This window comes from Acartia tonsa, chromosome 1, assembly GCF_053477335.1.
Source record: "Acartia tonsa isolate MP-2025a chromosome 1, ASM5347733v1, whole genome shotgun sequence".
NCBI lineage: Eukaryota > Metazoa > Arthropoda > Copepoda > Calanoida > Acartiidae > Acartia > Acartia tonsa.
In genome coordinates, this window is record NC_137260.1 from 29,155,073 (window position 1) to 29,161,936 (window position 6,864).

The window sequence follows — 6,864 nt, forward strand, 5'->3', positions numbered from 1 at the left end:
ATATCGTAGTTGAAAGATGACTGGCTAAGTTTTCGCCAATTTTGTGGCAAAGTTTCGTGTAAAATTGCACAGAGCCACAGCTTCACAGCACAGCACAGAAACTAAACTTTATCATTTTTTACGTTTCATCCGGGAAAAAAAGGGAAGGGTTCTTTATAAAGATGGGACAAAATCGGAAGAAAATTTTAACCTCTCCAGATTATTTTCCCTTCTTTTTCTTCCTTTTAATTTAATTTTGCCTCACTAACTTGTTCTTTGCTGTTATTGTGATTGCTCTTAATTGTTTTTGTTTAAATTAAATGTTTTGTATGATTAATTTTAGATATCATACATTGAGATATAGAACAAAAATATAGTAATATAATAGATGAAAGCCTTTTTTAACAAATTAAACGTCTTAAATGTAAGAATAAAAAAAGCGCAGAAAACACCCTTCATTTCTTTTAAATTTTATCCTGTGGGTAAATTTACATGGTACATGGCTAATTAACCCCCACTCACTTACCTTTCATAGGAGATAAAAAAAATACCTATTGTAAAAATGTTTAAAACTATCTTAAACCAAACGAGAAGCGTAAAAAAATTGGTAGGTTTAATACTTTTCACACAGAACACAAATTTGTAGAAGGGAAAGAGAGTTCATACAAAATTATGATGGGATAACCTACAGATTTGTTATCAACACTTCTTTACAGGATATGTAATTATGTATTTTTTTTTTTTCAAGTGATTCCAAATGATGACATATAATTTAATCTGTGCATTTACCTAACTTGCCTTTTTCTATTTTTAAATTCCGAGAAAAAAAATTACTTTTGTAATTCAATTATAGGTTTCGGTATTATTTAAATGGGGTATTCCTGTCCAGTTTTTTGTTTAGGAATGAATATTTCTTACCCGAGGGAATAAATGATGGACCGATAGGGACCGATAGGTCATCATTTATTCACGAGGGTAAGAAATATTCATTCCTAAACAAAAAACTGGACAGGAATATCATTCTCATTTAAACAAAAACTCATTTTTATGCTAGTAAAATGTGGTTTAATTTTGGTTTTTAAATTTCATTTATTTCCCTGGTATAATTTTTCTTTCTTTTAGTAAAAATTATAAAATCTTCCAAAAAAAATTAAAAATCTTCTAAAATCATACCAGGGATATAAATGAGATACCAGGGATATAAATGAGATACCAGGGAAATAAATGAATATTTACATCCACTATTTAAGGGGTTGTTTATATGGGAATGTAGATTGATGTAATATTTCGTATTGCGAGTCAGGGATACGAGGATATGTCAATCAAGGTGAACTTTTTAACTTTATTATATTGGTTATTCAGGGGAAAACATGAAGCAACTATTATCATTAATTTCAATTTCTAATAAACGAATGTGAATAATAATGTTATTCACAAATGCCGCTATAACTTACTATAGTAGACAGACAAATGTTCCTTAATAAGTATCTTTACCTACTAAACATGGTCAGAAGCGTATAGGTTGTTCTTTGAAACAATTTAATAATGTAAGATAAAATTGTTTATTAATTTAGTTTAAAACCCAAGCTCGAAAATTATTAAAACTGTAAGGTTGCAAAAATAGATGTTTTTTTTAATTTCTTACTTTTCTTTCATATTATTTTATATTTACTAAATAGGATAATTTTGCTACTCTACCATCCCTATATTTCTGAATGCAGATGTATTTAAATGCAATTTATTGACGAGGTGCCAATTTTCATGATTTTGTGTTATAATTTGTTGTTCATATAATACTACTAAATTAGATTTAGATTTACATTTCAGTATAATGAATATATTACTTTTATTTTTGCGGTTACTGCATTCAAATAATATGGGTTGAATCTTGGGTTGAAATCCACCACTTGAATTTCGTAGAGGCTAGATTTTATTGCATTCGTTTGAAAGAATGCGGGGCTCGGCAGTCGGGTGTAAGCCTCAGTGAATTCGTCATATTATAACTTTAAAATTCAGCTTTATGTCTAAACATGTTCCTAAATAGACAATCCATCTTTTCGGATTTATTTATGCACAAAAATGGGTTTTAATTTGAGGCCTTTTCACAGCTGTGGCGTGACTACCAAGCCCTATAAGAAAGAAGGAAATCTCATTTTCCCCTCTGGAATTTTATTAAAATTTGTCTAGTGATTGGTGTGATCTAACGTACACACATAACCTTCTATATAGTAATTAATATTTATTAATTAAGATCACAATAATATTTCTGCTCTGGCCACTTATTATTAAAGCCATATAGTAGACATCGTGACTCAACACGTAGTACAACCGCTCGTCGAAGGGGAGTTGATAAGTTCGAATCTCGGGCCTAACTAAAGACGTTAAAAACGTTTCCTACTGATGCTATGTCAGGTACGCCATAAAAATAGGTAAGAGTAAGGGGAATGCCTTGGCCCATAAACAGGCGCAACTCACTACCATGCACAGTTAGGACTTCTCAGATAAAGGTCATGCAAACAAATAGTTGGTTGTCTAATGGATGTTACTTAACCTAATATGCTTGGGTGTTACAGTATCGCATTCCATTACACGTGGATGATGCTCTGGATTCTCTAGATGATCACTTAAATCGAAGGAGAATGGTAATGGTAGTAGACATAAACAATGAAAATTGTCAATGTATAATGTATATATACTAGTTAGCAAAGGAGATTTCTTATAAAGTAATAAATTTTGTACAATTTAAGTTTAAATGACCTATACTCTTTTAAAATTTGCAGTATTTTGAATACATATGTAAAAGTAAAGTTTATTTGTTTGCAAATATGGAAATACTGCACGACAACTTTGCATTATTGGCACAAATGGGATAATATACTAATAAATTGAAAAATTTAAGGTAAAGGTCTTTTTGGTTACATTGTCTGTATTATCCTAAAAGTGTATGTTATTATACAGAAAATGAAAAAAACTTTTTAGGAAAACAATGTTTCCCTGTAAATTTTCAACCTTACTGTAAAATAACATTGATTGTATAATAATAACTCACATCAATGCTTTTAGACCCAATGCAATGGTAATACCATAACTTTTCTAAAGCAAAAATACTCAATGACTTACAGTGTTCGTCAATCCTTTTGTTATAATGTGGTAAAGATAGCAATTCTAAGAAAGAGGAGTCATTTTCCAAGTAGCATTTTCTTTTAGAGAATCCAACGCGCTATTACACAAAGAACCCTCTACCCCCCCCCCTCTCATCTACATATTTTGAAATAATTGTAAATAACGAGGGGGGTTTTCGTTAGTTTGTTTATTATTTCTTTGGGTCAAGGATAAGTTACATGGAATACTTGGTAGTCCTGCAGGGTAAAGGCCCCAAAGTTATATATAGGCCTCAGTGATAAGTCAAAGGAAAAAACCATACCCCCCCCCCCTTAATTTCAAAAATATTTTTTTTAATATGGGGGATTTTTCAGTGTTCAACCGGAACTTTGAGGAAAAGCACCAAATCCATTCCAAATTTTTTACATACAATGTATTAGTTTTACAATGACCAATTAGGATCTAATCTTTACATCTTCTTAGCCAATGAGCTTCGCTAAATATTGTTGTTGTCGTCCTTGTATTTTTAAAAAGCTTTATTAAACTTTTATTATATTTAGAGATTTAATCATTATTTATTGGAAATTACTAATTTTGTGTGATTTCTGGTGATTTGTTTTTTTATAACTTTTTATGCTATTCATCAGTGCATAATTACAAAAATAAGTATTACAAAAATATTAATTAGCCTTACATAAAATAGGTTGGATGTGTGTGTTTCTGTGCTAAAAGAACTCTAACAACCACTGTGTCGATTGGATTCATCTATTTTCAGGAAATCTTCATATGGTAGGTTGGATCTCCCCTTTAAAAAAACGGCCCCTTAAAAATCTTTACCCCAAGCTTACTTTTTCACTTGTCAAAAAGTGATCATTATTTTAAAAGCTTTCCATATCTACTTGGATTAAACTACTTGATAGATATGCATATCACTTTAGGGGATATTACTCTCATTATAATAATAAATATACACAGGTACACCTGCATTTATTTTGTATATCAGGTGATATAAATGATAGTGCTTAGCCGTTTTAATACAAAGTTAATGAAACAAATCAGTTCTCTCATGAATACTAAATCTTACCAAGATATATAAAGGACAAGGATGACAACATCCATAAAAATCACTGAAACGGTAGGACAAACGGACATTAACGCTTGTATAGTGTCTGAACTGAATAATCAGAATATAAAAGTATAAGAGTATAAGGATATAGGATAATGTTTAAGGACATACTTACATTTTTAGGACTTGATTATAGAGTTGCTTCGCTTATAATATTGTTCTTTGTTGTCTCAGGAATTAATATACCAAAAATCAGATCAAACGGATAAATAGTTCACATAAAAATTTGTTGTTTAAAAAGTAGAAAAATCAACATGTTTAAAATGGACGTACGGACATTCTGGTAATGATTATAGAGTTGCTACGCTTTCTAAATCGTACCTAACTACTACAGGAATCATCATGCAAAGTTTGAAATCGATAGGACAATTCTAACATGCCTAAATTAACGAATAAAAGCTATCTATCTCGGACGGACAGACGTACGGACGGACGGACGGACGGACCGACCCTAATTATAGAAAAGCTTCGCTTTTAATAAATATTTCAAGGGTTATGGATGTGTGTGTGGCCGTGTTATGATTAATACATTTTCAGACGCTGTTTTCTTATCCCGATTATCATTAACTGTTACCTTGCAACTGAATCTATTTTTTATTCTTTAAATTCTGTTATTTTCTATTACAATATCTTTTAGGTATCCTCCTCTAAAGCTTTTATGTACAGAACCCCCCCCCCCCCCACACACACACACACACACACACAAACAGACAAATATCCTGTTGCTTTTATAAAGGATTACACAATAGGCATTGATTTGTGCATTTTTTTGATTGTTTTTAATTAAATCAATATTCACCACTCAAAATATAGAATTAAAAGAGCGGTAATTGAATAAAATTTAACATAGTGAGAAAAATAGTCTATGGATTTATAGGGTTAAATAATATTTAAGGGGGCAAAGTTGCTATCGATGGCTTAAAAGAATATTTTTTGTGTCAAAATAAAGAATTGGGAAGATTGTTTTAGCATCATAATCAACTTTTCTATTTACTATTCTGCAAATCAAACATAAAGGAATAGTCCCTTTCGTGGCAACTCCCCTTGAGGGGCGATTCGTCGTATTTTTAAAATGGCTTTTTATAGGTTATTTTAGGTTAGGTTAGGTTATATTGTGTTAGGTGATTGTCCCACAGGGTTATGCAATTGGCCCCGCAGGGTTAGAGCTCCCCGCAGGGGCTAAATAGGAGAAAAGCTACAGTAAAAATACGAAGAATCGCCCCTTAAGGTGCGTTGCAACGAAAGGGACTTTACCCAAACATAAATATTTACGACACAGAATTATTATTCTTTTATCCCTATAAAACATTGTTTGGTAACTAAATGATTCAGACTTTGTTTGCATTACTCATTTACAGGAATATTCACAGCAAAAAATTATCTATTTGATTGATGTGGATTGTATTTAGTTTATGGTTTGGTAGGCTACCTCAACCATACTATAAGTTATGGAATGCAACTTTAAACTAGGATAACACAAAGCATTGCAACATGGTTATATTTAAAAATAAGTCGGTATCTGATTTGATCTGAAATTTTTTCTCTTGAATAATTTTGTTTGTTCGTATGTAATACTATATAAAATACTTATAATAATATTTGGCGTTATCCTCTTGTTTTGTTTTCAATTTTGAATATATTAGTTCCCTCCCCCACCCCCCCCCCCCCCTCCCCCGCCGACAGAACAGTATTTTTTACAATTAGGTTTGGTTAGGTTAAAGGCTAGGGGGCCGAGCGTGCAGCTTGGCAGGCTAGGGTGCCTAGTGCATCGATGAAAAAAGTTTTAAAATATTTTTATTGTAGGAAGGAAAGGGAAGAAAAAGCACGCCCTAAATAGCACAGCACTGATTTTTTTGAGTGCAAATAAATTAAATTTACTTTTTAATATTAACTACAAATTTATTGAGTATCTTTGCCTCTAATTATAGTTTACTAATACTGCATTGTTCTTAAACTTGGAATTACAAAACTTTGCGGCACTTTGGTCTAAATCATAATTTTAAGCCAAGATGTAACAAATATTGTTAATGGCTTAAAAAAAAATAATCAATTAAAGCAAGGCCTGATTGTTTAATAATATAAAACAAAATTTTAATTTTAAAAGATGGTTTCAAAATGAATATTTTTAGGGAAAACATTGTAATACCACGATGACAACAATTAATTCAGTAGCGAAGCACAGTAATATAGACAAATGTAACTAGAGAAGCCAAATTCTATATTTACTTTGTAAGAGATTCATGGTCAAAAGAATTGTCAAAAGAAATATCAGAAGCAAATTTTTGATAAGAGTTAAGTATATCAAAATTCTTTTATCCATATTATGGTTATGGACAGATGGACACACAATGTAAGTTGTAAAACTTATCATGGGAATGCTATTCTTATTTAACAATTAAAAAAATATTTCCTACTTAGTAATTAAATTTTCCCATAGCGTTATAAAAAGATTAAATAAGAGTTTTATAGAATAGATGTTATTGCATGGTCATGTCAATGTCGAAAATAAATTCAGTCATATTTCTTTTTAAAGAAGGCGAGTAAATCACATTTGTCCCAAAGGACGGACATACAGGCGAATGGAAAACGTAAAACGTTAGAAAGAAGCTTTACTACAAAAATTTATGAATATTGCTAGACTAAGAAAAATGACATTT